Genomic DNA, 21,958 nt, shown 5'->3' with positions numbered 1-21,958 from the left:
CCAATTACATCATCAGCAAATATTTTCAGATGATGAAAAGAATGATACAGATAAGGTATGCAATACATTTTTTGAAGTAGGTTTCACAAACCTAAGAATCCCCTCCAAGGAGGAAATTGATAGAATTACAGCCAAAATGATTTCACAAGTCCACAGTAATTACAATTTGAGAAATAGAGCAATAAATAATGAGGCAAGAAGGCCATCTAGTATGTTCATCAAAGACACCACTCATAAGACAGATGATCAACACAAGAAAGTCAGTATAGATGTGTCTAAGATCAAGGAGAACAAGGGTCAGAAATGGGAACCAAAAAAGAATGTTCAATTTCAGAAAGGTGAAGCAACAAAGACCGTAGTGCAACCAGAGAAATCAGAACCAGATATTGTCAAGCTAAAAGTGGTGCCCACTAATCAAAAGACTCTGATCCCAAGTACTATTGTAAAACCTACTATGGTTGAACTTGTTGATATCATTGCCATGTTATCTCAAATTACTGTGAAAGTACCCTTGTCTGAGCTTTTTAGAATTGAAGAGCATAAAAATAAGGCTTTGTCATGGTTGGGTGGAATAGCAAACAACAATAGTATTGATAATCAAGCTGTAGCCCAACAAACCCCATTAATGATAGAGGACAATGGTATTATATCCCAGATTCCTCAGATGTTTTTAGATGATTCATCAGTTGCATTCATACAAGATATTGATCCTTTTTTCCTTAGTTTAATCATAAAAGGGAAAACCTTGAAAAATTGTATGATAGATTCTGGAGCTTCCAACACTATAATGCCTTTTAAAGTAATGGAAGCCCTAGGATTGAAGGTGGATACTAAGCAAGGTAGATGCCGAGGGATGGATGCTAGAGAGGTTCCAGTAATAGGTACTATAAATGCCTTACCATTCAAACTGGCTGCATTTCCTGAGGTGGAATTAACCATGTCTGTCCTTGTAGTGGATATACCCCCACACTACGGGATGCTACTTTCCAGAAAATGGAGTGCCGCCATGGGGAGAAGCCTACAATGTAACCTCACTTATGCCACTTTCTATATAGGGGACAAAGCTGTCAAGGTAAATAGGGAACCAAGTGTTAACCACATCTTAGGTGAAGAAATTGACAAAGATACCACCTGTTTCCTAGACACTGGGATTAATGCTTTCAGGGCTGAATTAATTATTCAAGAAGTGGAAAACTTACCTGATATCATTGAAAATGAGGTTGAATGTTGCATGAATTCACCAAAACTGTGGACAATGTTCTTTGATGGGGCTAGTTCTAGACAGGGTGCAGGGGCAGGTGTAGTCTTTGTGTCCCCTGAAAATAACACCTTCAGGTATTCATTCACCTTGAAGTTTGCTTGCACAAATAACATTGCTGAATATGAAGCATTGCTGCTAGGTCTCAAAGTGGCCACACACCACAAAATTAAGAAATTGTGTGTCATAGGGGATTCTGAATTGATCATCTCTCAGATTAAAGGAACATATTCCTCAAAAAATAGGAGATTAAAACAATATAGAAACGCGGTCTGGGATCAAATAGAATTCTTTGATGCATTTGGGATCTCATGGAGAGATAGGACCCAGAATAAAATGGCTGATCTTCTGGCCAATGTAGCTATCAAACCAAAAGAAATATCATTTGCAGGAATCTCCCAGATTGAGATTCAAAATAGACCTTCTATACCTGACAACATTGACAATTGGCAGGTGTTTGAAGATGACAAAGATATCACAAATTTTTTGCTAAATGAAGACAAATACCATGGGCAGGAGATGGACTGCAATGGACTGATTGAAACCATAAATGGGAAGGAAACCATTTTTGGTCAAGAAATCATGCAATTAAAAACAAATAAGATGACTAAGGGGTTGGTAGTCTTGGAGAACATTTTTGATAACCAAGACAGAGTAAGATCGGAAATAAAGGACCCCAAACCGTAGGAGCTAGAAGAAGTGAATTTGGGAACGAATGAAATCCCTAAAAAGGTTTACATCAGCCAAGATCTGCCAGTTCAAATCAGAAAAGCATTGATTGACCTACTTAGAAAGTACAGGCATGTTTTTGCTTGGTCATATGATGAGCTTAAAGCTTATAGGGAGGACCTTTTCCAGCATGTCATACCGTTGAAAGAAAATGTAAAACCTTTTAGGCAAAAGCAGAGGCCAATCAATCCTACCCTTGCCCCAAAAATGTAGGAAGAACTGACAAAACTGAGAGATGGTGGAATAATCAAACCAATTAGGCATTCCACTTGGGTTTCAAACCTTGTTCCTGTAAGAAAAAAGAATGGAGATATTAGGCTTTGTGTGGATTTTAGAAATCTAAACATTGCATCTCTAAAAGATAATTATGGCTTACCTAATATGGAAGCCATGTTGCAACAAGTGACCGGCTCTGAATTGATGTCAATGATGGATGGCTTTTCTGGATATAATCAAGTTCTGGTAAAAGAAAGTGAACAATTCAAAACAGCCTTCACAACCCCTTGGGGAACGTATGTGTATGTGAGGATGCCTTTTGGCTTGATTAATGCAGGAGCTACTTTCCAAAGAGCCATGGATGTAGCATTTCATGAATATATTGACAAATTTATGGTTGTGTACCAGGATGATCTTACAGCGTATTCTAACAAGGCTGAAGATCACTGCAAACATTTGGAAATTTTTTTTGTAAAAGCCCTGGAATATGGGGTATCCCTAAACCCAAAGAAATGCTCGTTTGGGGTCACAGAAGGAAAGTTATTAGGACACATAGTGTCCAAGGATGGGGTAAAAATAGACCCAGAAAGGGTAATAGCTATTGATAAAGTCCCTAAACCTAAAAACGTGAAAGGTATATAGTCCTTTTTTGGCGAGGTTAATTTTTTGAGGAGGTTTGTTACCAACTTCGCTGAAATCAGTAGACCCATTTCGAAAATGCTCAAGAAAGGAGCTATTATAGATTGGAATGGTGAACCTTCACAAGCATTCCAGGATATAAAAACTGCGATAAAAAATGCTCCAGTGTTGAGGACCCCAGATTATACAAAACCCATGCATATTTTTTCTTTTGCATCATTCCATACTGTGGCTGCAGTTTTATTACAGAAAAACCAAGAAGGGTATGAACAGCCTATTGCCTTTTTTAGCAAATCCCTGCAGCATGCTGAACTGAAGTATGAAATAAATGAAAAACAAGCATATGCTTTGGTAAAGGCTATAAAAGCATTCAGAAGTTATTTGGTAGGTGCTACTATTATTGCCTTTGTACCTAGTGCTGCAGTTAAAGATATTTTCTCTCAGCAGGAAGTGTCAGGAAGGAGATGCAGATGGATCAATAGAATCCAAGAATTTAACATTGATATGCAGATAACTAAGTTAGTCAGAGGTCAAGGTTTGGCCAAACTTATGGCCAAAACTAACCTGGAAGCTAATCAGATAAACCTAGTAAATGATGATTTCAGAACTGATTTATGCGACATGGACCAGTGTGACTGGTACATTAATGTTATACATTATTTGCAACACATGGAAGTTCCTCCCCATCTGCCTGATAATGAAAAAAGGAATATTAAATTGCAAGCCATTAGGTATGTAATTGTTCAAAATAACTTATGGTGGAGAAACTTTGAAGGAGTTCTGTTGAAATGTGTTGACAGAGAAAGGGCAAAAGAGATTTTGAAAGAAATGCATGCTGGAGTATGTGGAGGACATTACATGGACAAAACTACTGTGCATAAGATAATGAGAGCTGGTTTCTGGTGGCCCACTTTGTTCAAAGATGCTCAAATTATGGTTAAAAAATGTGATCCTTGTCAGAGATTTGCTGGGAAGCTGAAATTCTCAGGAAATACTCTACTGAAGCCAGTTGAAACTAAAGCACCTTTTCAACAATGGGGTCTGGAATTCATAGGTGAAATTTTTCCCAAGTCCAGTACTGGCTATTCTTGGATTCTGGTTGCTACTGACTACTTTACAAAATGGGTAGAGGCTATCCCTACCAGAAATGCAACGAGTAAAGTAGTAAATAATTTCTTATTGAATAATATCATTTCCAGATTTGGATGTCCACAGAAAGTTGTCACAGATAATGCTATGTGTTTTAGGTCTGAGGAATTCATCAAGTTTTGTGATAAATATGGAATGACAAGAACAACATCTGCCCCATATCATCCACAAGGGAATGGACAAGTTGAATCCACAAATAAAAGCCTGTTGAAAATCATTAAGAGAACCTTGGACGATAATAAAAGGGCATGGGATTCCAAGTTACAGTTGGCAATATGGGCTGACAGAGTAACTGTAAAGAAGGAAATTGGGGTGGCTCCATTTGATTTAGTGTATGGAATTGAAGCTAGAATGCCCCAGAACAATTTGATGGGATTATACAATTGCATCCAGTCATATGATGAAGATACTACTGATGAAATGAAAGAAAGAAAGAATGAATTGGTAGGATTGACTGAAGCCAGAAGAGAAGCATCTCTGAGAAATCAAAAATTGCAGTTACAAGTCAAAACACTCTATGATAAAAGAACTGTAAACAAGAAATTTGAAAATGGAGACCTAGTCTTAATGTGGAACGCCAGAATTGAAGATAAAGGAAAACATGGTAAATTTGATCCCATTTGGTTAGGCCCATATCTCATTGAGAATGCTTGGGGTGAAGATTCCTACATAATCAAAGATGTATTTGATAATATTCTTGAATTTCCAGTTCATGGACAGTTCTTGAAGAGGTATTTTTCTTGAAAAAATACTTAGTTTCTTCCATGAACATTAGTTTTAGGTTTTCCTAGCGTCCTGTTTTCTGTAAATCCTTGTACAGTCTGAGTTTTTGTTTTTGTGTGTTGCTCTATGCTCTCTGAAGAAGTTGTCACTTCCCAGATGTGTGGTTTGCTCTCCCATAGATTCTGAAACCTTGCATAGACTCAAGTAGTCTATCATCCCCAGACAGAGCCACTGTTGGTCTGACTTTTTCTGCAGTAAAAATTTTTTCAGTTACACCATAGAAAAGTCAGATGTTCTATGTCTAAGTGAAGTATAAGGTTTTGGATAAACCATCTATACGAAATATTCACCATATAAGCCATATTTTCATCCCTATTCATAAATGGTCGGGCACGAAATTTTCAAATTTCAAAAGAAGTGAATATGCTTTCGTATTCCTTTTCCTTTCTCCTGGGTTACCTTTCTTCCTATTTGTCCCAACCGTCAGATCTGATTAGATCTACCGCTGGCGTTACCTCACTATTGAGAGTTGCATGCTCATTAAGTATAGCGAGATAGCGAGTGTTGAGTTTTTAAGCGGTGGGACCATGAAGTGAAGGTGCGACGATCGGAGATTTGCTTATTAATTGCTTTATGGTGCAGGTACACTTTGCAATTCTCCACGAAAAAGAGGGGAGAAGGACCCACTAGAATATCTGACATCAGAGCTGGAATGTTGATTTTTCCGGAAGTTTTTCCACCTAGCTATCGGAAAATTCAAGCACTTCACCGTTAGCGAAGTAGCGAGGCCACATGAAAATCTAAAAATGATGACATTGCATCTTGCTTGTATCATAATTACACCAGGTGGCATGACCAGTCATAAATACCGTTGTCAGAATCAGTTTTAATTAACAGAAGTAATTACTGGGTACCCCCTTTCTTTTCCCGGCACAGAATCCTTTAAAGTGCCGAAGCTCGCTACCTCGCTATCGGAAAATTGAGGTGCTTCACCGTTAGCAAGTTAGCGAGGCCCCGTAAAATGGTAAAAGATTGGCAAGATCTATGATGACGTGTAATGACAGATGACTGTGATAAATTTTGACATGTGCCAGCTATGCAGAGATCCGATTCTCATTAATACCTACCTGACTAAATGTACAAGAAATCTGGAACGTCAGCTTGAAGTGAATCAACGGAGCTCGCTACCTCGCTATGAAGAGTTGCAAGGAAGATAATTACAGTGACATAGCAAGATGGGCCCACCGCCTTCTTTCTTAAGAAGTCGTGTAGTGTATCTTTCGATCATTTCTTGATCCGATCAACGGTTGTCGCCACCTCGTTATGGCAAGGTGCTTGTTCTTTATGCATAACGAAGTAGCGACATGCTAACACGTGTTCTCCGACGTCAGTGGGTCTAAAGGTAAGCGCCATCAAAAGAAAGAATTATGTACGTGGCAAGCTCTCATTGGGTAAAATAACTGACATGGCAAATATAACTCCTAGTTGTTCTCTTTGTACCGCATGATCGTAGGATCTTTGAAGATCAACGGCGCAGTTTTAAATAAAAAATGTAGTGCCACTCTCTGTATTAATTAGACAAGAAAGCTTCGTCCATGAGAAAAAATAGAGTATAATACAGAGAGATTGCATCAGTTTCATTTCACGCGAGAAAAGATTTGAAGCCATTCTTGTGCAGAAGCTATTACTGAAAGAAAAGTGTGCCAAGGTTGATAAAAAATTGTCAAGTTATCTGTTCGCTGAAATTTTGTAGGAATACAGAGGAGAATTGAGACAGAATTCAAGTAAGTAAAACTGCCATCATCTTTGTGAGCTTTTAAGTTTTAAAAAGGATAGCCCAAGATGCCTCCTAAGAAGGGATTTATAGGAGCAGTAAACTACCTGGATAGAAATGTGCATGATGATTTGCTTGAGTTACTTCCTGAGTCCACTGTAGAAATGGTGCAAGTTAAGAGGTTAACCTCACTCAATCCTCGGCTTAGGGTACCTGATGGATTGTATGATAAGGGTAATTGGGTCCGGGATGCTCAAACTGCTCAAACTGGTTTGAGTTTATTCAAGAAATGGTTTGCAGAGAGAAAGTTATATGCCCCTCATGCCAACATTTGGAATTTTGATCTTGGGAAGCTTGTTGTCCCCAGCGTGTTTATGGATTTTGACCTGCTTGAAGCCATAGCAAAAAACTATGACCAAGCCACTAAGGTAGTGAGGAGAATAGATGGTGAGGCTTTAGTTACCATCAGTCTCGAGGAGATTAGGAAGGTTTTCAGTCTGGGACCCCTCACCATGTATCATGTGCCCATTAATCTGATAGATTTAGAAAAAGAATATATATCCAAGAGGGATGTAGTTAGACAGGGTTCATTGAAAGCCCACATAGGCCGAATTGGAGGCCTCCCAACCATAACATCATCTTCTAAAGAGCCTTTTAAGAAATCATGTTTTAATGCCAGGGCAGTGGAGATATATAGGACCCTGTGCAGAGTCTTCGGAGAGGGCGAAGAAGACTTTATTCCGGTGAGCTTCATGTATATGATCACCCAAATCTCTTCTTTTGGTGTGGAAATAATTTTTGATTTTACATCTTACTTGGCAAATGAGATCCATCATGGATTGGTGGGGATTGCACAGGGCAAGGTGGAAAAGGTTTGGGGTCAGTATTCCTTACTGATGCATATGTTTCTTTTTAAAGGGGCCATTTATTTTGGTAAAGAAATGGTTTTAAATAGAGAACAAGAAGGGGAAGCACTACCAGTCCAATTATGGAGTGCAGACATGACCTGGGAAGCAGAAAATGCTAGCTTCATTAGATTTGATAGGCACTTTGCCTCCAAACTAAGGTGCCTCTTATTGAGTGATAATCCCAGAATCCCTAAGGCATTAATGCACCTTATCAGGCCTATGGACAAAACCCACAATCTAAAAGTTTCACATAATTGGGGAGATATTATCCCATATTCGGTCTCAATGGTCATCAGGGTCTATGGTTTCAAAGGAACACCCCATGTGTTACCCTATCAGGTACCTTTAAAGGTAGGGATAGCTGAATTTTTGTGGCAGTTAGGAGGAGTGGAGGAGGCCTTTTTGCACAAAAGGGGGATAGGATCAATTTTTCCTTCTTGTACTATAGCCCACCAGTTTGTGATAACTAAAGAAGGGTGGTTCTTCCTCCATAAAATTTTGGATCAATATAAAATGGCAGTGTCTCACTCTCGTTTTTGTGATACAGAAGGTTTCTTCAACTCTGTCCTTAGATTGAGAATCAAGCTTCGTCCAGTTCAGCATGAATTCTATTTTCCAGAAGATATAATAAGAAATGAATACTCTCTCCATGAGCAAGAAATAAAGAAAGAAAAATGGAGAGTCTATTCAAAAGTTTTGGAATTCATTAATTGTTTTGATAAAAATTTCAATCCTCTTAGTAATGCTGCAAACAATGCAGATAAAATACATAAGCTCATGAGTAATTTCTCTGAGATAATGGAGGTAATGAATGAGAAGAAACAACATTTTATTAATTCTTTTCCAGATAAAGCCAGATAAATTATGAGAAAATTGGGTTTCACTCCCAACATTGGAATAGGTCCACTGGTGGTACAGAAGAAAACAGGATATACTATTGTCCGACAGCAGGTGCCCGTTGTGCATAAAGAAAAACAGATTGTTGGATCCTCCAACACTGTCCTAGAAGAAAGACCCCCTGAACCTTCCCCCAAAAGAAGGAGAATAATAAGGGAGGAAGAATCCCCTGATGAAAGTGGCTCACCTTCTCAAACCCCAATAAGAGTTGAGGAAGAACAACTCACCAATGAGCAATTCGAACAAATGGGGTCACAAGGAGAAATTTTTGTTACACAAGCAGAGATTGATGAAGGGAACCCTCAGGAACCCCTTATACTAAGTTTTGAATTAACTACAGTAGATTTCAAAGGAAGGGAATTGGACCCTATTTTGGAACAAGCCAGTCAACATTTTTTGTCTGATAACAATTTTGTAAGATCTAGGGCTTTCCATCAGTTTGCGTGGAGAGTAAACATGCACATTTTTGAGCAAAGGTGCAATAATATGAGAGCAGAACATTCATAAATGGATGAGAGCTCCATTCAAAATCTAATAAAGGAACAAATGGTTCAAGAGTTCCAAAATATAACCCCTGATGAGGGAAGACAGATGGTAAAAAATGCTAATGTTTTATTATTGCCCAATTGGGACATTGCTGACGCATTAATTTTTAATTCTGTTTCAAATAATTTAGGACTCCTGGATCCAAATAAAGAGGAATTCTTGGGTATAGCATTCAGCAATGATCAAGCTGCCCTTGTTATGTGGTCCCTGAGAAGAGGATCCAGAGTTACTTCATCACAGCCTGATGATTCAGGATTGACAGGGAGTATCATTGTAAGAAGAGTTGCTGACACTTCAAATGTACAGGCAGCCCACATGAATGTGGATTATTCTAAATTTGCCCTGGCTACTGCGGAAAGAGAAGAGAGGGAAATGATGGATATGCATAATAAATATGAAGTAGTGGTGGAAGCCTATAATCAAGAGGTAAAAAGAAGAATTGAGTTAGAAAATAGGGTATCTCAATTAGAAAAGGTACTTGGAAAGAGAAAAGTGGGAGAATCCAGTACATTAAGAATTGCATATCCCCCAAAGTCATCTATGGGATTAACCCCTATTATTGAGATACCTGACACCCCTGAAAGACCCCAATTCTATACTGCAGAGGAATTTGAAGCAGAAAAAACCAAATTACATAAGTGGCAGATAGAATTTAGAAATCAGCAAGAAGAGAAATGGAGGCAGGGTGTGACATACTTGAGGGATAAAATACAATGGTCAAATTTTTATGACCAGTTGACAAAGATTGTAACCCTCATAGATGAGTTAAATAAAGAAAAGAATGGACTAGATTCTCTTGCACAGAAGTGGAGACAGAGGAATAATGATGTTACAATTATTTGTATATCTACAGTTCAAATGCCTTACCATCAGGTTGAGAGGATTTTTGATTTATTGAATCAATTAGATAATTTTTAAAATAAAAGAGATTCTTTACAGAGGAAATTGACACTCTATTTTTCAAGATATCTTGCTAAAAAATTCACCCTATTTCCTTGTGCCTTAGAATCTGTTGATGCAGAAAAGGAAAAGGACAAATGGAAAAATGAAATGGATGAATTATTCGATAACAGAATAACAAACATCATCAGTGAGACTGGCTATTGGTTTTGCGCAAAGACAAATGAAGAGCTGGTAAAAATACAATTGTATTATGCTGATATAAGAAAAGAATTCGATGATTTAGAAGAAAATGCCAATTCTTTAATAAAGATACAAAGAGAAACCCTAAATTTTGATTGGCCAGATGATGATACTTTCAACAGATGGAAGGATCAGTTTAGTGAACAGATGTCAGGAGAAGATGACGAGGAAGATGTAAGAGTAATAGTTACTCTTGTAGTCAGCAATGATGACATAGAAAACCCCCAGGTTAAAGTGATTTTGCATGTAACAGAAGATGATACATCACTTGCAGACCTTATGGGTATGTACTCTGAAGATGAGGAATGATTGCGAGAGCAGATCATAACAACCAAGAAGCATAACAGAAAGGGACCCGCCAAGAAGTGCTATTGTAATCAACCTTTCTGTTATTCTTGTTTTTTGATTTTCAAAAGAAGGACACCTGTCACCTACTGTAGCCTGAAGCTTGTTGCATCTCACATTATTTAAGTGAGATCCCAAGGCTAAAGATGGGTCCGAATTTGGTTTTCACTAAGTATTGTGCTTAGTAATGTTTTTGGTCCAAACATTTTGGGAAAGAAATTTATAGTATACTTTTTCTGTCAAAATTTCTAAGATATGGATGAATGTAGAAAGAACTGTGCTTCTTCTCTGAAGATTTTTCTGGGTCCTTTGTAAAGAATATACCATTTTCAAAGGAAATGAATACAAATTATGAACTGTCCCCATATCTGTTCTTCTCTGAATTTTGTCTGCTTTTTAATACTGAGCTACCTTGATGTTGTGTGAGTAAAAGCTTATGCAATTGATTGCAATTTAGTAAGACTGTACGTCCATTTGTTATTGCTGTTAATTCAATGGATTAAGTAAAGGCTTTGATGAATGTGATGAGGTTGCTTGGGTGTTAATAAGGATTTTTGAATGATAAATTCTGGTAAGAATTGCTGATGAAAATTCATTGCAAGGCAACAAATTAGATCTAAGAATTTACTTGACTCTGAATTCCCAATGGATTAGGCACTGATCGAAAGTATTTCAGCCAAAAGAGAAGTATATTATAACTAGCTTTTCTCAAAATACATCATAAAATCAATTTTCAATTATCTTTCCTGTAAGATTTTCAAAGTTGGCCAGCACTTGCCTACCTGGATTGTTTTAGCTTCATTTAGCCATTGTTGTTGGAAACATCTGCAGAGCTATAGAAGATTTCTTGGCCATATCTGTTCAAGGGATGTGTTTATCAGTTATTTACCTATATGTTTGAGGATTTAGAGATGAGAATCAAAATGAAACTAAGGATAATTCTCATACAATTATTCCATCTTTGAACCATCCCCGGGTGCACCCGCCCTAGTTTTATAGAGCCAAAAGAGTAGAAAACCGTCTAAGGTTTTGTTGAAGTTGGGCCCTAATACTTTGCATATGCAAGTGATAATGAGAATTGGCTATTCTTTAGGTTGTGTATGTACTGATATCTAGGTACTAAGCCTTTTGTCGCCTAGTAGTTTTAGTACTGTTAACATCAAAATAAAACACCAATAGGAGGACTCAAGAACTCTGAAGAAGGGAGCTTGCTCTACGAGTTTTTTGAGGAAGAGCGAATTAGCATTAGAATCCGGGTATATTATTGTGATTTTACTTATGCTATTTCTGCATCATGCATTCCTGTCTTCATCGTGTCTGTTATATGTGTCTGAAACTTCTCTATGATTGAATCTATAATTTAAAATTGGAATCTAGATATGCTATTTGGTTGAGAAGAAAACAATAGAAAAATCCTAGATCCAATTAAGGAGAAATAATTAGATATGAACCGGATTTGGGTTCGAATTTATATTAAATTAGAAAGACAAGATTTGGAATTTAAAATAGATATTTTATGGTGAAAATTCGAATGATTAGATGTAATCTTTCTATCAATTATATTTTTAGATGTGTATGAATAAACCCTTTTATGGTTAAATTTAGAGAACAATTATTTTAAGAGGATATTTTTAATTCATCACAAACTGCCATGTCGCTGCCCCTTGGATAGACCCAAACTTAGTCATTCATAACTTTTTATTGTGATCAAATTTATTCGATCGCTCCAGTCAGAATTGGAGTGACTTGACCCTTTCCAACATATTTCAATTTTGGCCCGATCCAATGGGTCATTAGGGAGATATAGCCATCATACTGAGACTTTTTTTGTTCAAAGACAGATATTTCTCCATTTCCCATAACCAAGAGTTCTTTATGCTAAAACTTCACAAGAAAAAAATAATATACCAAAGCATGGAATGGATTAAAGATATTATTGCACACTTCCCTTATTAGAATCTTATTAATATGCATTAGTTTTATATGATTTATTATCTAATCTAATTAAATCAAATTTAATTAAGATTAGTTAATAGTAGAAGAAGTGTAATTAATTATTAGTCAATCTAAGTAAGTGAATTTTTAAATGAGAGAAAAAAATTTTTTAAAAAATTTTAATATAGTGGAATTTTTATAATGTATATTGAATACTATTTAATATATATTAAACAATTTTAGAGTTGTTTAATGAAGATGATAATGTTAAGAATTTGGAGATTATTCATGTTAAAATCTACAATGAGTCTTATTGATTTGGTGATAGGGATCTTTTTCAAACAACATTTATATAGATAAAATATTATTAGTACAATTAGCAAATGGAGTCTAGTAGTTTTGAGGAGAAACATTTATTTATCAAACAAATACATGGGTTAGAAAAAATGTGAAATTACTCCACTTAATATAATTTGGGAATACGTAAATTGAGACTTCTAAATTCAAATTTGAAAACATAGCAAAACCAAAACATGTGTTTGCATCGTGTATTCTATATGCTTTTTGTTTTGGGTTTTGGGTTAACTAGTGTTGACCAGTCCTAGGTTGTTACCAGAAGCTCGGGGGTTATGAGATGTGTTGGCATGTTGATCTTATTTGGTCTCGATCTTTATAAGCCTAACCATGGTAATGTGATTGTATGCTCTATGAAATGTTTGTATTTACTGTTTGTATTTGTTCATCAGTCTTCATGTGTGAAGTTGAGATGTATGTGTATGAGACACTTGAGCTAATCATTTTTGAGTTATCGATCAGTTATCATTGACTATTTTCTAGTCGCCATGATGGGATTGGGATGTGGATTTATTCTTGATGATGTCATGTTGTGACATGTTTGACTTAACCATTTCTGGAGTCTTCGATCAGTATGATTGAGATATATATTTTGGTTATTGAGAACCATTGGATACTTTGATTATCAGTGATACTTCAGTTGCCAATAGAGAGCTGTTGTGTTCATGTTTTTCTATGGATGTTTACTCATGGAGATTTGATGATTTTATGCATATTTGATGATTTTATGGATTATCTTTTGTGATTTTGAGATTTATGAGTCCATGAGCATTAGGGTAGGATATCTGCATGTAGTGACGGGAAGTGGCTTGCAATGGGGGTCGGGGCCCTAAGAGGCTGCCAGGGTAACTCATTGTAAGTTGGATTAATAAGTGTTAACATTCACACCTAATACTAACAAAATGAACTTAAAAAGATAAGTATTTTGTTCTCGCCCATGCCTTGAGTGCTTGTACAGGCTAGGATGGGAGTAGTGAGATGCATGGTTGCTACCTTGCATTCTGTAGTATGCCTCATCAGTATGAGAGGATACTAGTGGCCGCATGAAATCAGTATGAACCTGTGGAGTTTAGCTAACTGCCAAGATAACTTGTGCATGATAATTGCGATGACACTTTCCTAGTTGCATAGTAGGTTCCTACATGTCATTGTGTGCCTCTGGGAAGTAGATGTCGATTTTGTGATTGGAAATTTTGAGTTAGTATACTTTTAGGATTTTTGGACTATAGAGATTTGTGCTATGTGTTATCCATAGCTTGTTTGGGACTTGAGATTATCTCCTCAGCACGATGGGGGTGGACCACGCAGTTGGGTGGTAGTGTATTTTCCACTCTTATCATTTGAGATTCATTGAGACATCGTGGCTAATGTGTCCTTCGTGATGGTGGATATGTATCCTTTCATTAATGATAAGCATATGTTAGATGATGTTATCTTATGCTTATATTTTCATGTTAGATTACTTTCTACATATGATGTTGTATATGTTAGGAGTGACATTCCTACTATGTTAATACCGATGATCCCTTCGGTGATTTGGGATGTTACGCAGGGAGGGATGGCCAGGGCCCACGATGGTCTAATGATGTTATTAACGGTTGGGAGGAACTGTGCACTTAGTTTATTTTGTTTGATCTTTATGATGGATGTATATGTCTTCTATGATGATGTATTATGTGATTGTCTTTAATGTATCATGGATTAGAATAGAATGATGTACCTTATTTCACATATGTATATTCTTTTAAGCCTTCATACCCTGTGACATGTACAGTGGATGATTGAGCATTTGAAAATGTAATGTATAAACATTGGACTTATCATTATTATTTCATGTGATTTTTGTACTAGATGGATTCATGTATGTAATTCAACATTAAGGAATCTTAAAGAATGTAATCTGTTATGTATGTTATGTTTACTTTTTAGATGGACATTGCTATTGCTTCTGTTATTGTGAATAAGTTATGTATGGTATTTACTTTCATGTTAAAAAAAAAATGTTACCAAACTTAGTGAAATTCTAGGTTAATTCTTTGGATCCCATGAGGAAAACCTGCAGTTGGTATTGCAGTGTTTGAGAGGTAATCAACTTTATGCCAATGCCGCTAAGTGTGAATTCTTCAAATCAGAGATTCAGTATTTAGGGCATGTTATCTTAGGTGATGGTATTTTAGTGGATCTTGCAAAGATTCAGGCGATAATAGATTGGCCTACCCCGACTAATTTTTTAGAGATTCATAGTTTCATGGGTTTAGCCGGTTATTATCGCAGATTTGTCTAGAACTTCTCTAGGATAGCACATCCTATCACTTCTCTTCAAAGGAAAGGTAAGAAGTTTGTGTTGACAAAGAAATGTGAGGAAGCATTTCAAAGGCTCAAGGAGCTTTTGACTAGTGCACTGATTTTAGCTGTACCTGATGTAGAAGGTGATTTCATGGTGTGTACAGATGCTTCTCTTGAAAGAATTGGAGCAGTGTTGATGTAGAATGGATGGGTGATTGCGTATGAATCATGCAAGCTCAGGGATCATGAGCTAAATTACCCTACACATGATCTTGAATTTGCAGCAGTAGTTCATGCTTTGACAAGGTGGAGACATTTCTTGTTGGGGCACAGATTTGAGCTACATAGTGATTATTGTAGTCTTCAGTACATTTTTACTCAGCCTAATTTGAATGCTCGCCAGAGACGATGGATGGAATTCGTATGTGAGCATGATTTTGAGGTTAAGTACATTCAGGGTAAGGAGAATGTGGTGGCAGATGCTTTGAGTCGCAGGAGACATGTGGTAACATCGATGACTCTTAGTGTGGATTTGAGGAGTCAAATTCTTCAAGCACTTCCTACGGATTTCTAGTATTAGGAAGTGTGTAGAGAGATAGATTCAGGAAGATCTTTGGAAGGTAAGTTTGTAGGTTACGTTCGAGAATTAGAGTGGCACAGAAGAAGTGTGGTGGGCCCATAACCCACATCCCTAGATCGAAACTAGGCTCTGATACCAAATGTAATGCCCAGCCAAGGGATCCAAAGAATTAACCTAGAATTTCACTAAGTTTGTTAACATTTTTTTTTTTTTACATGAAAGTAAATACCATACATAACTTATTCACAATAATGGAAGCAATAACAATGTCCATCTGAAAACATAACATACATAACAGATTACATTCTTTAAGATCCCTTAATGTTGAATTACATACATGAATCCATCTAGTATAACAACCACATGAAATAATAATGATAAGTCCAATGTTCATACATTACATTTCCAAATACTCAATCATCCACTGTACATGTCATAGGGTATGAAGGCTTAAAAAATTATACATATGTGAAATAAGGTACATCATCCTATTCTAATCCATGATACATCAAAGAAAATCACATGATACATCATCATAGAGGACATATACATCCATCATAAAGATCAAACAAAATAAACTAAGTGCATGGTTTCTTCCAACCGTTAATAGCATCATTAGACCATCGTGGGCACTAGCCATCCCTCCGTCCGTAACACCCCAAATCACCGAAGGGATCATCGGTATTAACATAGTAGGAATGTCACTCCTAACATATACAACATCATATGTAGAAAGTAATCTAACATGCAAATATAAGGTTTAGCCACAATCTTAATGTTTCCAAACATCACATTGCCTTTGTGCCAAGAGTTTGACAATTTAGAAGAAATGAGGTAATTGAATCCCTTTATTACTATAATGGAATGGTTGATCCTAGCCTTCTTGAAATTATTCTATATTTATTCATTTTAAATAAGCTCATGACATTCTCTAGGCTCACCTTTCTTTAGAGGTCCTCCCATCCCATGCATATTAACCAATATATGAATAATATATAGGGTATCCTTAATCCTAAGAGTTTCACTAGTATCACCAATATAATTTTGTATATTACCTATATCACCTCTTCTCAAATAAAAACTACCACAAACCCAAAAAACCTTAGCAGTAGAAAAATAAATGAGAGATTTGGAGTGAATTGTAATAATTGCTTAATCAAAAATGATTATAAAATCCTATCTTAAAAAAGTTTCCTTAGTTCAAATGACATTCCTATTTTCCTTATAGTATCTATCTAACCTTTGTTGAAAAATTGGCCATTTATTTCCTTCAGTAAGTAATTAAGCTTCCAGTTTAGTACCACTACTAAGAAATCATACATTCTTGAGATGTCTTATTAAATTATATTTAGTTAAAAGAGGGTTATTATTATTAGGAGAGGATAGTGTACAAGGAAAATTATATTGATTATCCCACTAAATAGTGATTTTATAGAAATATGCATCATTGGAGTGTATTTTTAAATTAAAAAAGTAGAGAGGATCCAAAACTAGACTTTCCCATAAAAAGCAAGTTTGAAAAAATAAAGCTATGAGAGGTTTTATCAAAGGCACAAAAATATTGTTTTTTTATGCCACAATGAAAGAAAAAGATGACTAGAAAAATAGAATAGGAGAACTCTTTTTCTCTTTATCATTGAAACTATGTCAATATTGTAATATCATTAATTCCTCTAAGCTCTCTCTTTTATTCATGATTTTTCATTCAAGAAAATCTAGCCCGCACCTTGCCAAACAATCCATGATTGTATTACCTCCCTTGTGCATGTGTTGGACTTTGACCATGTTAAATAAAGGGAGTCTTCTACTACAATTATCCATTAATATTTTATGTTTCCTAGGGATTCTAGCCTTATTTTCTAGGATATAACTTATGATTTTTGAGCCTCCGTCAAGAATGACATTATCAACACCACAATCTTGGAGTATATTGATACCTTGCTAAAGAGCCACCTCGTCAGTAGATTTATTAGTACCCAAACACTTAGAAAATCCTACAACTTGTAAAGGAACTTAGGTGCAGAAATACATTCCTACACTAATCCATTAAGGAAAGTATTGTGAAAATTCTATTTAAATCCTTACAATTTCAGGTTTGATAGTATATAAACAACAATATTGCAATGAACCATGACTACAAAAAATAGATAGAGAAAGAAAACACAAACACAAAGATATGACACTCAGGAAAAACTTTTCAGTAAAACAACCCACCCCTCCAAAACTTGCACAATGTATTATCTTCAACAAAAAGATTACAACACACTTGCAATGCAAGTCCTTTCAGGACACAAAAGACAAATTTAGTCACAACAAAACACTACCAACAATACACTTTCACTCTTTCTTATCTGTAACCCTAAAGTTTCTTATATCATGTGCTTTCCATTTTAGAGAAACTTCCAAAGAAGAACCATATTAGGGTTTTACCATTCTTTGGAAAAGTAGGAACCCAAAAAGAAATTTGGGTTGATGCCCCAAACCCCACATGCTAGATGGAGACTCAAGTGTGCAATACTCAATGATCAATTGCAACATGTCTTCATTTCTTCACCCATCATCATATCTTCCAAATATAGCTCTTAGACATCATAGGAACTCATCATAAACATTTTAGTGATGATATCCTTATGCATAATTCAAGATGCCAACACATGCAAGTAGAGTGATACATCAAACATGCCAACTAGTCATGTACACTCACACTTAATTACATTAATTGCAAAAAATAGATTTACAAAACAAATAATAAGAATAGGAAATATCCAAGGTTGAGACACCTTATTCCTAACACAACCATCATTTAACTTTTATATCTAACCAATGCCCCAACTCCCAAAACCCTAGGGCTTCCATTAGAACAACCATCATCATTACATTTAAACCAATTGTGATCTAGAGGCTACCACATAGTTTCCTTTCTTTTCCAAATATTGGTCCAATTAATATTGATGAGACTCTGATTGATATTTCAATTTTGTTTGATTATTATGTCAATGTTGTTGGAAGACAAAATGCTTATAGGAAAAAAAGAAGTATTGACATTCTCCCATTTAAGACTTTTTAAGAGACATTACCATTTTACTATTTTTTCTCTAAAAATGTATAATCATTACTCTCTTTCCAAAGAATGCAAGACACCATGGGGAGAATTAAAATAAAAAGGTTTTTAAGAATAGGAGAAATTAGATGGGAATTATTCTAAAGGAAGATCATCTAAGTTATAGTACTAGGAATCACCCAATCAATCTATAAAGTGTATAACACAATACTCAATAGGTCTATAGAAATTTTGTAATGCATAAATATATGCTCAATTGATTCAACATCGTTCTTAAAAAAACACAAGTATTAGGCAGCATGAATCCTCTCTAAGCTACCAATAAGAAATAAATCATCCACATAAACCACAAGATAAAAAATAATTACAAATACCTATTGAACAAAAATAGTTGCATGATCAAATAAAAAATATTGAAATTCAACTTTATGAGATGCTTAGTAACTTTTTTCATACCAAGCTCGGGTGGCTTGCTTCAAACCATATGATGATTTAATAAAATTTCATATATATTTTTACCATGAATTGCATAACCTTCTAGTTAAGTCATATATACTATTCAAGAATTTATTTTTACATCCATTTGATGAACTTTCCACTCATGTTGTGCTACAAAAGAAAAAAAATATTGTGTTGGCTCCTGATTTAACAATTTTGAAAATAACCAAGAAACTAGATGAATGCATCTAAGGCTAGCCAATTTCTATGATGAATGCACTAGACTGTAGTCCTGGACTAACTTTAACGCATAACTCCTTCACTTCAGGCTTTACTAGACCTAGACAAGTTAACCTTCAAGTTTTGAGATATGGTACTAGTGCATTTAAAACATAAATTTGAGCCTAATTACTACAAATGTAAACCCCTTATATCTCCTAATAACTCATGAAATGACATAGATCTATAATAACTAAATACAAATCTATTAATCCTTTTCAACTCACTACAAAACATGAAAACTGAACTAATTTGATTAAAAGATTTTGAATTCAACAAAACCTGTAATATGCAGCAGCATGAACAAGTGATCTTGTAAATGATTAGTGCCTTATCTATTGGAAACTTCCATGAATTAATCACATACATATAGATATCTAAGACCTATTTGTATCTTTAGATATACAATCTATCCATTCACCTTGTAAATAGACATCCATGTGTAGTCTGAATCTCATTCTTACATGATATCCTTCTCAATAAACTTGCAACCCTGTTGATTCCTTGAAGCATTTACATAACTCCTTGAGTCATAAGCAACAATAAAACAACATACAACCTTAAGGGATTGCAACTATGACCTAAGCTCTTTGTTCAAAGATCATAAAACATTAAAATTTCACTGAGACTGGAGATGAGAGTCTAAATGAAACTAATGAAATTCTTGTTCCTTTGTATTCATTTCCTTGAAGCAATACAATCAAATTCATGCAATCAAAACATGAAAACACCTAACATATCTAGACTATCTGTATTATCCCTCTTACTATTGTTCATACAAGAGATATTTTCTTAAAAATATGTGGTATCATAGTATGGGAACACATCAAAACTAGATCTAAAACATGGTATCACAGCAGTGACTAGTTCTTTCTCCAAAATAGGAACCCCTTTGTGAATGAAATAAAGAAAGATATAGGAAAGAAAGAATTCTCAGATCTGATATCAAAGTGACATGTGTCTACTTGGAATTCCATCCCTTGCAATTAAATAGCTTCTTTCATCTTTCTACCCCTTTGATCTAATTTTGTTTTCATCATTACTTGTAACTGATCTTGAAATATCTCTGCTCAATGATGAAAAACCTTTATGAATCCAAAATATATGATCTACCTAATGAAATGCTTGTAAAATTTTTAGTTTTTACTAAATATGGGTGACCAAATTCTACCTTAACTTCATTTTCACTACCTTTTAAGCACATTCAGGTCATTACCATGTCAAAAATCAATTTTGAAGTTTGTCACTTGAATATAGTTGCAAACTAAGAACCTAAGACAAAACCTTGAATAACTCCAACAGACTGCTTCTTGTGCAAAAACTAACTGCATAATAAAAAAAAATAGATTCTCTTGACTCTAGTGATATATAACATCACATATTTAGCCTACCAAAAAACCCTTAAATCTTCATTTGAAAGTTGCCCCTTTGGTAGAACACTCAGTAGAGTTTACAATTCTGATTTTGAATTTTGAAAATTTTTAAAGTTCTAAAGTTAAAACTTTAGAAAAAAAACCCAATCAATTCGTAATGTGCATATGCCATATTTGGAAAAATGATAAAAATTTGATATTTTAAACAATTTCATTTTTCCCTTTATCCTTGCATTTTGCGTCAAACAAGTTTGACCACCCTTTTTCCATGTGGTGCTTTGTGATTCATTCATTTCTCCACACCTACCATTGAACTGCTACATCATCATTTTAAACATAGTGCCACATCATCATTTGAGCGGGCCCACTAACATGTGTTAGCATCCCACTTACCGATAATATTTAACTCGTGAGTACTTTGGAAATATGGGCATACGTTGTCCGTAGATCTTTCCCAGATCGACGGTGGGCCAAAATTCTTTTCTTTGAAGACCCACTCAGCTGGCTTAACTAATAAAATATCATTCTTTCACCAACATGCTCTAACAGATTTGACTGTGGCATTTAGAGTTTCTGCACCCATGACATCATCATTTCCAACTCAGCATACCTATCATATTCTACCAATGAGTGCACTTTACTTCATCTAACCTTTCTAGCATGGCATGACTTAGCATTCCTTTTAAGTCTTTGTCCCACTGTGCCCACTTACTTGCATTATTTAAATGTTGAGCAAGTCCATATTGTGGGTAAGTGCTAACCCTTGATCTTATTTAAATCTATGGTGATCAAAAATCTTTTGTGACTGTATACTTAGTCAGCTAGATAGACCAATGAGGCACTTCCTTTATATTCGAATTCACTTGACAATTTGTCATGGATGACAAGGTGTTATTACCCTTTGTTAAAGGTGGCCCCATGATGTCACTCTATGCCATGTGTCATGAAGGAGCTTGCTTGCATTGCTTAAAGCTCATGCATTTTCATATTGTGGGCAAGCAGTAACCCTTGATGCTTGCTAAATCAATGATCAAAAAATCTAAACTAAAAAATATTAATATCATTAAAAGGCCAATGAATGACATTGCAAGAAATTCAAAAAGTGCACAGGGAACACTGGCAACTTTGTGAAAGGTCTGATTGGTTCTGACAACTTAAGAACTTTTGCGGTACACTGAGGTTTGAATGACAGCAGGGGCTATGTGTCTTAAAGGCACTTGCTCACATTATTTAGAGACCTTGGATTTCTATATTGTGGGCAAGCCCTCACCCTCGATCTTGAAAGGATCTACAGCTGGCCAAACTTCGATCACATCTAGCAAGGA

This window comes from Cupressus sempervirens, chromosome 4, assembly GCF_028749045.1.
Source record: "Cupressus sempervirens isolate cs-2001-9-10 chromosome 4, ASM2874904v1, whole genome shotgun sequence".
In the NCBI taxonomy this organism is placed as follows: Eukaryota; Viridiplantae; Streptophyta; class Pinopsida; order Cupressales; family Cupressaceae; genus Cupressus; species Cupressus sempervirens.
This window is presented reverse-complemented; position numbering follows the sequence as displayed.